This window comes from Anabrus simplex, chromosome 4 (assembly GCF_040414725.1).
Source record: "Anabrus simplex isolate iqAnaSimp1 chromosome 4, ASM4041472v1, whole genome shotgun sequence".
In the NCBI taxonomy this organism is placed as follows: Eukaryota; Metazoa; Arthropoda; class Insecta; order Orthoptera; family Tettigoniidae; genus Anabrus; species Anabrus simplex.
Window position 1 is genome coordinate 290,677,287 of NC_090268.1, and position 14,152 is coordinate 290,691,438.

Below are 14,152 nucleotides of genomic sequence, written 5' to 3' on the forward strand. Positions count from 1 at the left end.
GCCTTCCTTTTGACACTCTGTTCTCCCTACCCTAATTATTTTCTAAGACCAGGTTAAACAGTATTGGTGAAAGGCCATCACCATGCCTTAATCCTGTCTTGACCTCAAATGGTTCTGATACTTCTCCGTGGAACCTTATTTTAGATGTAATGTTGGTGAGTGTTTCGTTGATCAGAGATTTGATCTTGTGATCAACACCGAATTCCTCTAGTATGTTGAACAATGTTTGTCTATCGACTGAGTCGTACATCTTATGAAAATCTACAAATGCCATGATTACTGGTTTACTTTGGAGTTTTATAATCTTTATAATGGATTTGGGGATGTAAATTTGTTCATCACATGATCTTCCCTTTCTGAACCCTGCTTGGTATTCATCAATTTGGTCTGCTGTCTGTTCTTCCACTCTGTTTAACAGAATGTTTAATACAATCTTATACACGATAGATAGTAGGGAAATTCCTCTATATTTGTTCACTTCTTCGGGTATCCTTTCCTTTTCCCAAATCTCGTGCATAAGATTGATCATGTTTGCTAGCATGTTTACACCTCCCCATTTTATTATTTCAGCAGATATCTGGTCTTTGCCAGTTGCTTTGTTATTCTTCAGCTCCATGATTGCTCTTTCTACTTCTCTTGGTGTGATGCCTTTTGGTTGTTTATACTCCTGAGATATAGTTGTTGTTAATTAATCTTTCGGTGTTTTGCAGTTTGATAGCTCCTTAAAATATTCAGTCAGAATAATACAGTTTTCTTTGTTGTTTACTGCCACTCTGCCTTGTTGATCACGGAAAGTTAATCCCCTCGTTTTGTATCCTTGTAATCTACTTTTGAACACACTGTAAAAGTCTCTTGTGTTGTTCTTACAATATTTTTCTTCTAGTTGGTCAAGTTCAGCTTTATCTGCTTGTCTTTTAACCTTTTGGAACACTCCTGCCGATGATATAGATGTTGATTCCCATAGGGAAACTGAAATAATTGTCCCGAATGAGTAAATTTATAATACCAATATAAATGGTCCGTTATTGGACATTATAGATTTTCCAGCTAACTCATTTCTGGTTGCCAGCGTTTTGCCCCAGTGTGCTAAGTTTGGCTCATCAGTTGGTAAATAGCACACCCACCAAGACGCATGGCTAGTGCATACCGTGGAGGCCACTGCGTAAGCTATTTGTAGCCACCAGCAGTACCAATACACTATGAGAGACTTTGTCTCATTACCAAAAATTGGTGCATGCCTGGCCATCAGATGATATAGATGTTGATTCCCATAGAGAACCTGAAATAATTGTCCCGAATGAGTAAATTTATAATACCAATATAAATGGTCCGTTATTGGACATTATAGATTTTCCAGCTAACTCATTCCTGGTTGCCAGCGTTTCGCCCCAGTGTGCTAAGTTTGGCTCATCAGTTGGTAAATACCACACCCACCAAGATGCATGGCTAGTGCATACCGTGGAGGCGAAATGCTGGCAACCAGGAATGAGTTAGCTGGAAAATGTATAATGTCCAATACCGGACCATTTATATTGGTATTATAAATTTACTCATTCGGGACAAATATTTCAGGTTCCCTACGGGAATCAACATCTATATCATCTGATGGCCAGGCAGGCATCAATTTTTGGTAATGAGACAAAGTCTCTCGTAGTGCATTGGCACTGCCGGTGGCTCCAAGTAGCCTACGCAATGGCCCTCACTGCACGGTATGCACTTGCCATGCGTCTTGGTGGGTGTGCTATTTACCAACTGATGAGCCCAACTTAGCACACTTGGGCAAAATGCTGGCAGCCAGGAATGAGTTAGCTGGATAATTTGTAATGTCCAATAACGGACCATTTATATTGGTATTACTCCTACTGTTTGTTTCCTAGTTTCTGTGAAGTGATTCCAGTTATTTTCTGTCTTATTGCTGTTCCATTTCTTCCAAGCATCTTGTTTACTTTCAAGCTCTGTTTCAGACTTGGGGTTCCACCATCTATGTTTTCTACTTCTTTTTCTTTGTCCCTCTTCCTGAGCCCCTTGTGTCATGTTTTGTCATATGTTTTCTCACGTTTTATGTGTCTCTATCTTTTCCTGGTATTTTATCAAGTTGTTTTTTAGCTGGGTCTTATCAGTTTGTTTCTGGATGTTTCCTCTTGTTGTATGCACATTTCTGTTGGGTTGGACCTTTATTTCTATCTCTGAAAAGTAGTGATCTGATTCTATATCACTGTCTTTTCTGACTTTTCCATTGAGTATCTCCTTCACCTCCTTTTAATGATAGCAGTATGATCTAATTGGTATTTTCCTAACAGTGTTTGGAGATACTTATGTTGTCGTCTTTCGTGGTAGTAGTTTGAAGTGTGTTGACATTAGTTTCAGTTCAAATTGTTGACAAAAATTTGTAAGTCTTTCCCCATTCCTGTTGGCGCGTCCATGTGCTGGAAAATCACTTACTATTTTTCTGTGTTTTCTCTGCCAATCTGTGCATCGAAATCTCCTACAAGAATTTTGACGCAGTATCTTCAAGTTGTTCCCAAAAATTTTCTACTTCCTCCGGATTCATCTTGTTTTTTGATATTTGTAGGTGCATGACCATTTAATATTGTATATGCTTTATTACCCGATTGAAATGTTAAGGATGATATCATTTCTGAAGCCGAGTCAATGCTGGTTATTGAGTCTAGATATCTCTTGTTCACTATGAATCCATTTCCTAACATTGTCATGCCATTTCTGTTCTTTATGGCTCGTTTTCCTTAATATACTCTATAATCTTCCGATTCAAAAGGTTCTTTATCTGTGAATCGGGTATCTTGCAATGCTAATATGCTAATGTTATATTTGTCCATTTTTCTGATGACTTGTTTTAGTTTTTCAACTTTAGTTTTTTTTTTTTTTTTTTTGCAAGTTGCTTTACGTCGCACCGACACAGTTAGGCCTTATGGCGACGATTGGACAAGAAAGGGCTAGAAGTGGGAAGGAAGCGGCCATGGCCTTATTTAAGGTACAGCCCCAGCATTTGCCTGGTGTGAAAATGGGAAACCATGGAAAACCATCTTCAGGGCTGCCGACAGTGGGGCTCGAACCCACTATCTCCCGAATACTGGATACTGGCCGCACTTTAGTTAGTGTATTCACATTCAATGTGCGCATAAAGTGTGTCTTCTTGGGTGGCAGTTAAGAGTTTTTGGCAAGCTCCGACTCTTCACTGCATGATGTTTCAGGCTCCCCAGAATCCAAATGCCTGAATGCATCGCTTACGTCGACGAAGGTTTGGTTACCTCCTGGGGTAGTTTCACGAGTGGTTTGCATCATTTATAAGCTGAAATAGCCTGTAAGAATATGTTATGAGACAATCTTCATTCTTACAACCGAGGCTGTTAGTCCAGGAGGTATAATAACAATAATAAATTATGCAAACTCTGTGTCCTAGGCAACGCCGTGAAGAACATACATAGTGCCTGGCCTGTCTTCTTCATGGTTTCCATGACAGTCATGACACATCGATCAATATGGCTGACACTTGGGGCAAAGATTATAAACGTGATATCAACTGCCTTTCTTCAGAGTGTTATCAATGGATCAAGTTTAGGCTAAAATAAAATGGTTGCCACTTGTGATACAATATTTATGTCTAAAATCACTATTAAATTATCATATACTCACAAGATAACATTAACACCTCTTCAGTACACATTATATTGTCATAAATACTGTTTGGAAACCATAAATGAAGTACTGTTCTTTCTTAGAGATGTAAATGAGGCGCACACAAACTACACATGATCCTAACTCATTGCGGCAATTGTTGTTATCTTATTTGTATAATATTTCATTTTACATTCTTGTTTCTGCCACACATCCCAGTTGTCAATAAAATTGTTACCGTACTATTGTGAATTTTGAAATCCTCTCATTTATTCTACATTCTCAAAATATACATTTTCCTTAGAAAATAAATATTTGTGATTTTTTTTTGCTTAATGTCGAACCGACACAGATCGGTCTTTTGCGACGATGGGATAGGAAAGGTCTAGGAATTGGAAGGAAGCGGCCGTGGCCTTAATTAAGGTACAGCCCCGGCATTTGCCTGGTGTGAAAATGCGAAACCACGGGAAACCATCTTCAGGGTTGCCGACAGTGGGGAATATTTGTAATAATGGGATGGTAGGGGTATGGGATTTGCAGAGCCTTCAAGTGGGGGAGGGGGGTAGAGGCTGCAGCACTAGTGCTCTGGAGGGGTGAGCAGATTACCAGAGGCCAAGGAGGAAGATAAAAATCAGAGAAGGGGGCCAAAGTATGGGCATGTACTGAACTTTAGAATGTATTAAAAATCCTTGAAATTAAAAAGTATATGTGTGTGTGATAGGATGGTAGTTTGATTGGAGTATAATTGTGTGGGGGGGGAATATCTCATCTTTACGGGATAACTGAGATATAGGCTGTTGTGCAAAAACCATACCCCTAAACATAACATGTCATTTAACAAAATTAAATACAAACATCTTACTTAACATTTCACCTAAAGGATTGGGAGAGAAGCAGTAGACGCCTTAATTAAGGTGTAGCCCAACCATTTACTTGGTGTGAAAATTGGAAACCATCTTCAAGGCTGTCCTGTACTGGGTAGCTAACTTGCCTAGTACTTCCTATTTATCTGCAGAATTACTGGTATTACTCTGTTAAAATAGCATTATTTAGATGGGATTTCTTCTCCTACATTGATAGCCAAAGCTGATTTATGAACCTGTATTAAAGATATGGAATTATCTTCTCTAGGTGGGAGCCAAGTCTTTCTTTAATAATATCCAAGAAATGACATTCTGTTTTATGTCATTGAAGTATTCTCACTTACTTGAGAATACCTATCATAAGTTACACTTATTGTATGTTAAATACTGATTACATCAGTCAGTCAGTGTGTGTGTGTGTCTCTCTCAAGAATTATGTAATAATTATTCATGAGTTTTCTCACAAGATACTTAGTACGTCATACAGTCAGTCAACAAAGCAGATTAACGTACGCAGAGCTGAAAATCAGAAGGTGCTGAAACAATATTCAACCCAGCCATGACCTCCACAGTTCTTGTTCCCTTTATACTTTCTAACATTGTACCTTAAAACTAGTTGTTTCATTGCAGTGTCCCAGATAGCCTTATGACGTCTTTAGAAGATTTGACTGCATTTTCTTAAAACCTGTCCCTATAATTCTGAATACCAATCGTGGTAGTGGTGGCGGCGGTGGTGGTGTCCATTCTCAGTCGGCATTAATATTGTTTCATGGTACAATAGAGGGCCATTTGTTCACTTTGCATACAACACCTTAGAATAGTTTAATGGACTTCTTCGTATTTCAGTCTTGGGTAGTACACTGGCCCATAACAGTTACTTTGGCTGGTAACTTGTCTGTATGGGTGGAACCAGTCTTGTCACTGATAAATCCTAATTGTGTGTGTAAAGCCCCATCATATATTAAAGTTACCAGATCTTTTTCACAATTTCTGGGGACAGATTTACCTCAAGCAAAAGCTACTTTGGTGTTGTGCTGTATGCTAGTTTGCCATTCAGTTACATTGTTGCATACACATGTTAATGGATGAAAATGCTCATACAATATTAAAAATATTCATTTGAAATCTCTGTCGACCGAACAAGTGTCTGCGCGGTTTAGGTTGTGTAACTTATCAGCTTGCATTTGGGAGATAGTTGGTTTGAACCCCACTGTCAGCAGCCCTGAAGGTGGTTGTCTGTGGTTTCCCATTCTTGCACCATGTGAATGCTGGGGCTGTACCTTAATTTAAGCCATGGTCATTTCTTTCCCATTTCTAACCCTTTCCTATCTCATCGTTGCTGTAGGACCTTTCTGTGTCGGTGCTGCATAAAGCAAATTGTAAAATAAATAAATAAATACATAAATAAAACCTCTGTTTACTGAAACCCTGTTAATTGAAATGCCGTCTGTGTGACCAAAATGGCCATTTACTTCTTTAAGATTACAATATTTAGCCTGTTTTTGGAGGAAAACTTTTATTTTTGCAAAAACCACAATAGTACTGTGTGTCGGAGAATTATGTGTGTTAAATATTGATAGTTGCCTACTTTTGAATGTACACTCAGCAGTACAAGAATGGGCTGTCGCAGAGGATACTTTCTTTCAAAATCCTCTTATTTTAAATGAACATATTGTGCAGATGATAGGATTCCAAATATCATCTCCTCATCTACTGGCTATCCACAGTTTATGAATATCCTTGCACTTCGAGAATATATAAAATTAAATATTTTGCCAGCCAATTTTTGTACGGTTGAGTGTACATGTTGATTTTGCTTCTTCAACTGATTTTACATATTGAGCGGAGTGGTCGCATGTGTTAACGTGCTTCGGCTATGGAGCTATGTTCTGCATTTGGGAGACAAGTGGGTTCAAACCCCACCGTCAGCTCTCCTGAAAATGGTTTTCTGTGGTTTCCCAGGATAGTTCCTATTCATAGGCCACAGCTGATTCCTTCCACCACCTTACCCAATTTCATGCAACAGCATTAATAATTTCATCTTCATTAGCTCCTCAGCTGAGGTTGATGACAAGAAAAGCACCCAGCCGTAAAAAGACACACCATATAATTTCATCGTACCTCATCCCTGACCCCTATCAAGAAACAGGACTAAGGGGACATACATACTTTTTCTCTTTCTCTCTCTCTCTCTCTCTCTCTCTCTCTCTCTCTCTCTCTCTCTCTCTCTCTCTCTCTCACACTAAGAGCTTATGGCAGCTGATTTATTTACATCTTGACCAATAAAAGGAAACTCCTTTTTTATTAAAACACTTACTGAACACTTGCGTTTTTTAGACATTTTCAAACTGCATAAAGTATTCAAGTAACATTCACCACCTTGCAAAGCGTACCATGTACTTACAGACACTGCAAATTGCTGCTAACAAAAAGGAAGTTATACATTGTAGAACTAACATTTACTTATATCCAAAAAGCCTATGATGAGTAATTGTAAGGAGTAAACCAAGGAGATTCCAAGCAGAGAGTACACTGAAAGGAAATCATAAGTAATACAGTGCTCATGGGTTTATTTAATAAAAATGACAAATTAAAAAGTCATTGAATGTTACTGTTCACATAAAAGCATACTAATAATTAACACTGAAAATCCAGAGATTTCTGGAGACAAGTTATTAAATACAGGGACCAAAGGCGAAATTCAACAACTCTCCCTGGAGACGGACATCTGGTAACCTTGTTGTGTATGGACTGAAGAAGACCGTTGTAAAAATGTATTTTGTGCTGGGGGCTAATGGTTTTGCACTTCAGTAGCCTCTTGCAATCGAGTATTTTTTGTTGTTGTGCTTTTTGCTAATTGATATATGGGCTCCATTTTTTGGCACTGGTATGAGAGGGTGTTACTGTGTTATGAGGGATTTGAAGCTTAATTGCTGTAATCATTTAGGATGGTACACATGTATGTTTTACAGTTACATATGTGTGTTTCTTCCGTAAGTGCATCCATCGTTATTATTTGATTTTGAATATTCTGTGTGAATATTTCCTTAGCTGCTGCTACTTTTCTGTATTTTTCTGTAACTTCCATTAGGACTATGTCATGATCACATGACAGCTGTGTGACTTTGTCTCTTTCCTTAACAAGGTGGCACAGATTGCATCCTGGTCAATACAAGTAAGATTTTTAACTGGAAAGTCATGTCCCAATGGTTTGGAACCCACATAAAACTGTAAGTCATATGGTTAAGGTTTTAAGATAAATATTCATGTTGAACTCCAAAGCTGTTTTCTTTTTAAATTTTTAAATTTATATGTGGCTTTTGTCATATCTGTATGTGGTTTATTGCACATTTCATTGAGTTGATCAGAAATATTTATACACTGTGATTAAAATCTTCGTCCTCCTCTTTCCCTCCCACTGTAAATTAGACTAATTTACATTTCTTATATCAGTATTTAACGATTGAGTTGGCTGTGCAGTTAGGGTCGGGCAGCTGTTAGCTTACATTCGGGAGATAGTGGGTTCGAACCCTACTATCGGCAGTCATGAAGATGTTTTTCCTTGGTTTCCCATTTTCACACCAGGCAAATGCTGGGGCTCTACCTTAATTAAGGCCACGGTTGCTTCCTTCCTTCTCTTAGCCCTTTTCTATCCCACCGTTGCCATAATACCTATCTTTGTTGGTGCGACGTAAAGCAAATGGTATTAAAAATAAAAAACTTTTCCTTGTCATTTTGTACATAATTTATTATGGTTCAACAAAGTTTTTGCTTTCTCTTTTGCTACTCTGGTGATCTTTTCTTCTGCACATTAAACCACATCCCCACTATTTTGTCATCCTAGCCTAATGTATTTGTAATATTTATTTCAAGTACAAACCAAATAACACATGCCTTCCTCCCTTCTCTCCCACTCATTTGTTCCATCTCATCTTGGTTTTGATGTGCCCTAGAAAAAACATTTCAGTTTGCACAATTTCTTCTTTTTGCTATAATTGAACCTCAGTATTCACATCTGATTTGTGTATTTACTTTCTTTTACATACCTACCAGCCCTTTTCATTTACCCAGAAACTTTCAGTTTTTTAACTTTTCTTCCGGCTTTCCGATTTAATTTTACCTCTTCCTATTTTTTAACAATATAACCTCCAGTACGGTCAATACTCTTCCCCTAGGTTAAATTCTTATGTGCTTGTGTAATTTATGCAACCTCATTTTCAAGCGTATTTATTTGATGCTTTATTTGGCGAATGTATAGCATTCGTGTATCACGATTCCCTCTCACTGTAGCAGTGTGTTTGCCTTACAGCTGGGAATTCGGGACAGCACTCGTCCTACAAGCAAGAGAGGCCACGGATTCCGTTAATTATTGCAAGAGACTATCCTCATTTTTCCGTATTGAAAGTCTATTAAAGAAAAAACAATAAAACTTTTGTATCCACCTATTCAATACATTAAAAGCAATTATAAAATTAGGATCTCATCCTTATTTTTTTGCTTAAATATTAAAACATAGGACATGTTCCGTTCATATTTTGAACATCTTCAGCTATAAATATTCTTACAGGGTTGAATGATAACGTTGTTTTAGAACTTACACTTATGGTTTGCACTTGACAGACTTACCCATAATAAGCTTTGATAAATCTCTTAAATATTAAAATGTTTGTATATTACGTCGTCTTATTGAAAATAATAATTAAGTTTCAACCGTTAAAACCTTATTCTAATTTTATAATTTTAATTTTCATTTTATAATTGCTTTTAATGTATTGAATAGGTGGATACAAAAGTTTTATTGTTTTTTCTTCCATTAATTAATCGGGACAAAAGAATGTGTTTGTTATTGTGTGGTACTAGTTTAAAATAAATTGTGTATTGATTGGTGGAAAAACACTTTTCTTATCTATACATTGTGTGGTTCACGCGCTCTTTAACATTGTTCTGTGCGTAGTTTCATTGGAGGTGTAGGCCACGTGTTTTTTTTCCTTGCGGTTCTCTGCTTTTCCCCCTGTCGAAGTCGTAATACTGTGTGAGACATATTGATCTGTTTTGTATGTAGTAGTTTCACGTATTTCAGGGTTCATTCTTACTTCATAATTTTATTGACTTGAATGTATTTCAGAGAGTTGTGTCGGTGACAGTTTCTGGTATTTTCTCTTCACGTTATGGCCACAAAACATAAACGTTATCTTCAGGTGTTCAGTGATACCTATAAAATTGAATTTCCGTTCATTTTACAGTCTAATAAAGGAAACTATTATGCATTTTATTCTGTATGTCGGTGTGATTTAAATATTATTTGTATGTTTGTCATAAATGAGAATGATTAGGTACAATTTCTTGTAACCTTTTTTGTTTTCTTAGTTTAAGATTTTAAATTTAATGGTCAAGTCGCATTGTAACTGTAAATATTTATGCCTTTTATCTTGTCCTTTTTTCATCGAGACCGTGGCTCAATGTACGTGATGAAATCCAAGCATTTAAAAACTTCCTATTTTTGAGTTCTAAAAGTTGGCAGGTATGCTTTTATATTAAACATTGTATATTGTGGTCTCCGCTCATAGTGCTCCTTTCCTATTTTTCAGGTGCTGTTCCTGAATGCAAAACAGAAGTATGGAATATATTCATCCATAATTTCTGTAACTTATTTCAGAAGAGAAGATGATTGGCAACCTAACTGTGATTTTTTACCTCAGGTGAAGGCAGTGAAATACACTATGAAAATAGTGCTAATTCTTGCATTTTTGTTCTCTGCTCAGCTGTGTCTTCGATATTTTCACTGTCAAGTTGAAGTTTTAGATTTCCAATTTATTTTCTTTAGAGATGTAAACATAGGTAAGTTACAAATATCATCTCTGTGAAGTCGAATCAACATCATATCTGTTTGTTTTTGTTATCAAGTGCTATGATATTGAACAGTACAACAAATAATTAATTGTGAAGACTTGTAGGAACCAAGAGAATCATTAAGTTGTGTGTGATTGTATTAATTTTGGAAGAAATATTAATATAGTGACATTGAACTGCTCAGTAGCAATGTACACTGCATATGTGAAGCTACATGACCTATATTAGTATGCAGAACTTCATGAAGGAGATATTACAGGGTATGCGATGGAATGAGACATTTTATGTTTACATTACCCAAAGTGACTGTCTAGTCGAAGGGACTATGTGTGTTGTAGAAGGAAGCAATAATACCAGGCTGTGGAGGTGTTTTACTGAATGTTCGGAATAATCCATGGACTGGTTTTCCATGATCTGTATGTAGCTTTTAATACTGAATTTACATGAGTGTTGTTTCATAATTATGTTTGATATCTGCCACAGCTGTAGCAATGTTTTACAATCAAATAATGAAGAGAAATTATGTTGAATGTAATTTCTGCTTTTTAATTTTTTTAAAAAATTCTTCTCTAGCCTGACAGAATTTCTGAATGGACTGTATTTCAGTATGTATGTATGTATGTATGTATGTATGTATGTATGTATGATTTTATTTTAGCTATGTAAAGTTGACCAATTGATTTGAAAAGTTAATCTTTTCCAACCTAAATTATTTTGAGTGGTGGGAAAAGGTACTCTTTCATGAATGATTGATGTTTGCATCCTGAGAATGGTGCTACTGATAATCAGTATTTTCAGACTTCCTTGAATTTAAATATAAGGGATGTCTCTTTATTAGTGGCAATACTGTTGTATATCTCCATTAAACAGAATCAGTGTTTCTCGCATATACACACGTTAGGGTGGTACCCAACCTACCTCACAGCACATAGAATCGCCCATCCAGCGCTTTGTAATTGCACTGCGCTGCGAAGAATAGTATTGTCTGTGAGAGACTGATTGAACAGTCAGTATCCAAAATGTTCTCAAAACTGGAACAACATAGCTGGGTTATAATTAAATGTGTCAGTGGTTGTACAGCACAATTGTACCATGAAGGTCTTTGTGAGGTATGTAGGGATTCGGCGTTGCATTACAGAACGATGGCACAGTGGGTAAGAGCCTTCAATGGTGGACGACAGCGTGTGGCCAACATGCCTCAACCAGGGTCACCTTGGTGTCAGTTGCGAGGATGTGTCCGGCTCCATGGCTAAATGGTTAGCGTGCTGGCCTTTGGTCCAGAGGGTTCTGGGTTTGATTCCTGGCCGGGATGGGGATTTAAACCTTAATTGGTTAATTCCAATGGCTTGGGGGCTGGGTGTGTGTGCCATCTTCAGAATTAGAATTCATCATAGGTAGGGCCCAATTCTCTCAGACCCACAGGTCACCTCCTATACGGCGTCAAATTGAAAGACCTGTGCCAGGCCTCTTCGGAGGTCACGTTATTATACGAGGATGTGCAACCATTTGGTGGATTGCTGGGAATGAACACAATCCAGACAGTTTGTGAATTAACCTAAGAGACAGACATCATGCCTAAAACTGTGTTTCATATTCTGAAAGAGTGCTTTAGCTTGAGAAAAATTACATCACAATGGGTTCCGCACTATTTGAAGAAATTGCAGAAATGACAGTGTGATGCGTGCAAACCTGCTTCGGATGCTATGAGTGCAAAGGGGAGATTTTCGTATGCTGTATCATAATGATGGATGAGACATGGGGGCCCGATCATACAAGTCCAAACTGAAACGTCAGTTGAAGGAATGGTGTCATTATAGGTACCCATAAAAGTCAAAAGTGCGTCAGAACCCCAACATTGTGAAACTGATGGGGTGATTCTTGTGTACAACTAAAAGGAGTTATCTTAATGCATACTGTACAAAAAGGACAGACTGTGAATGTGCTGCGTTACCATCCATTTTTAGAACATTAACTGTGGCCAGTGTTGCACAAGAAGTGACAACACTTTCTGCAGACGCCTCCCATAATGTTATAGGACAACACTTGAGTGCATTGATATTTAGAAATTTCTTGATCCGTATTGAAGTGGGATTACAATAATTGAAATTTATAGGAGTCCTCCTATTCAATACAATATTCAGCTCCGTCTGCCGATCAAACAGGCTGCTCAAGGTGAGTTCGTTTCTAGTCATTTCTCGTCATTTCTAGATATTTCTTTTTAGTCTTTCCTTCCTATCTTTTGCCTAATTTGTCTTTTAATTTCTTCTCCAGGTTCCAAAACATCCTATTGAAGTGAGAGTTAATTCTTTGGGTCTCACCAAGTTCATAACATGCATGTTTATTTTTCGGAACCAAACCACAGATCAAACACAGTGTTAACTCCACATGACATTAAACTCTACAGCATAATTTCAACAAGATCAAAGAACTAAAGACATATACAAGCTGGACAAACCACCAAGTGTATACAACAACGGAGTCATCGTCATTTTAAAAGGATTTTATACTGAAGTGCAATATCATCGTGTACCATATTTTATTTAATATTCATCTGTGCAGGTTTTACAGTGTGTTTTAAAGTTGTTTTAAAGTCTTATTGTGTTTGCCTGATTTGACTCGTTGGCTGATGATGGCACAAGTTCAGTGCCGAAACTAGTACCTCATGTGAACGACATACGATTAATTCGCATTAATAAATGTCTTTGTACTGAATAGGAGGACCCGTATAAATTTCAATTATTGTAACTTGGATGCATGTCATGCAATCAGTGGCTGATTTCACTCAGTGGGGCTGGGAAGGGCTCTGTCATCCACAGTACTCCCTGGAATTAAGCCCCTATGATTTTTATACCATAGATGAAGAAATCACTTTGTGGCATCCACTTCTGAACTGTACCAGAAGTTCTGCAGGCAATAGACCATTCCATTTTCTCCATCCAGAGAAGGGGCACTCCTACACAGGGATACTACCTCATCACTGGGACTATATTGAGGGACTGTAGATGTTTCGTAGAGTTCTCTCTTTTGTATCGGTTTTAATAATAACAGTGTTATTGGCTTTATATCCCACTAACTACTTTTACGGTTTTCAGAAGTCGTCGTCATCATCATCATCATCATCATCATCATCATCATCATCATCATCATCATCATCATCATCATCAATGTCCCACTCCAGTCGCCCGGGTGTGGTTTACAAGCCTCCTCCACTCCTTTCCATCCTTCCACTTTTCCTGCTCCATTACTTCCGTCACGTCCAATCCAGCTTCTCTAATGTCCTTCCAAATCCGATCCATCAACCTTCTTCTCGGTCTTTCAACTGGTCTCTTTCCCTTAACTTCTCTTTCCAATTACTTTCTTGCTACCCATTCCTTTCCCATTCTTTTTACATGTCCGAACCATCTCAGTCTTGCTTCCTGTATCTTCTGTACTAACGCTTCTATATTCGGCTCTTCTCTGATTTTAATATTTTGAATTCCATCTCATGTCTTTTTAACTGATATTCTTAAAAATTTCATTTCTACTGCTTGGATCTTACTATCTTGTCTCTTATTAGTTACCAGCATTTCTAGTCCGTATGTTACAATTGGTATGAAATACTGTTTATATAATGTTAATTTTGTTCTCTTGGGCATTTTGTCATCCCGTAAAAGCTCTCTGACTTGATGATAAAATGTACATTTACTTTAATTTCGGAGTTGATTCCATTACTTCCATTTATAATGCTACCCAGATATGTAAACCGTTCTCCATCTATGTTCACTTGGCTTCTCTTTTTCTCTTTTCCACAGTGCATGACTACA

The 14,152-nt window shown here is 37.5% G+C and overlaps 1 protein-coding gene across 3 annotated transcripts in view; it reads left to right on the forward strand.

Moving 5' to 3' along the window:
- mrn (general transcription factor IIH subunit 4 marionette) overlaps positions 1 to 10,868 on the forward strand; it is a 127,751-nt gene extending 116,883 nt beyond the window's left edge. For 2 of the 3 annotated variants that reach the window (XR_010859973.2, XM_067146472.2), the window contains one exon: positions 10,088 to 10,868. The gene's annotated coding sequence lies outside the window, so the exon portion shown is untranslated. Of the gene's footprint in view, positions 1 to 8,808; positions 9,214 to 10,087 lie in introns of those variants that run through there. The other variant, XR_010859974.2, reaches the window with a different exon arrangement.
- The last annotated feature ends 3,284 nt before the right edge of the window (positions 10,869 to 14,152 follow it).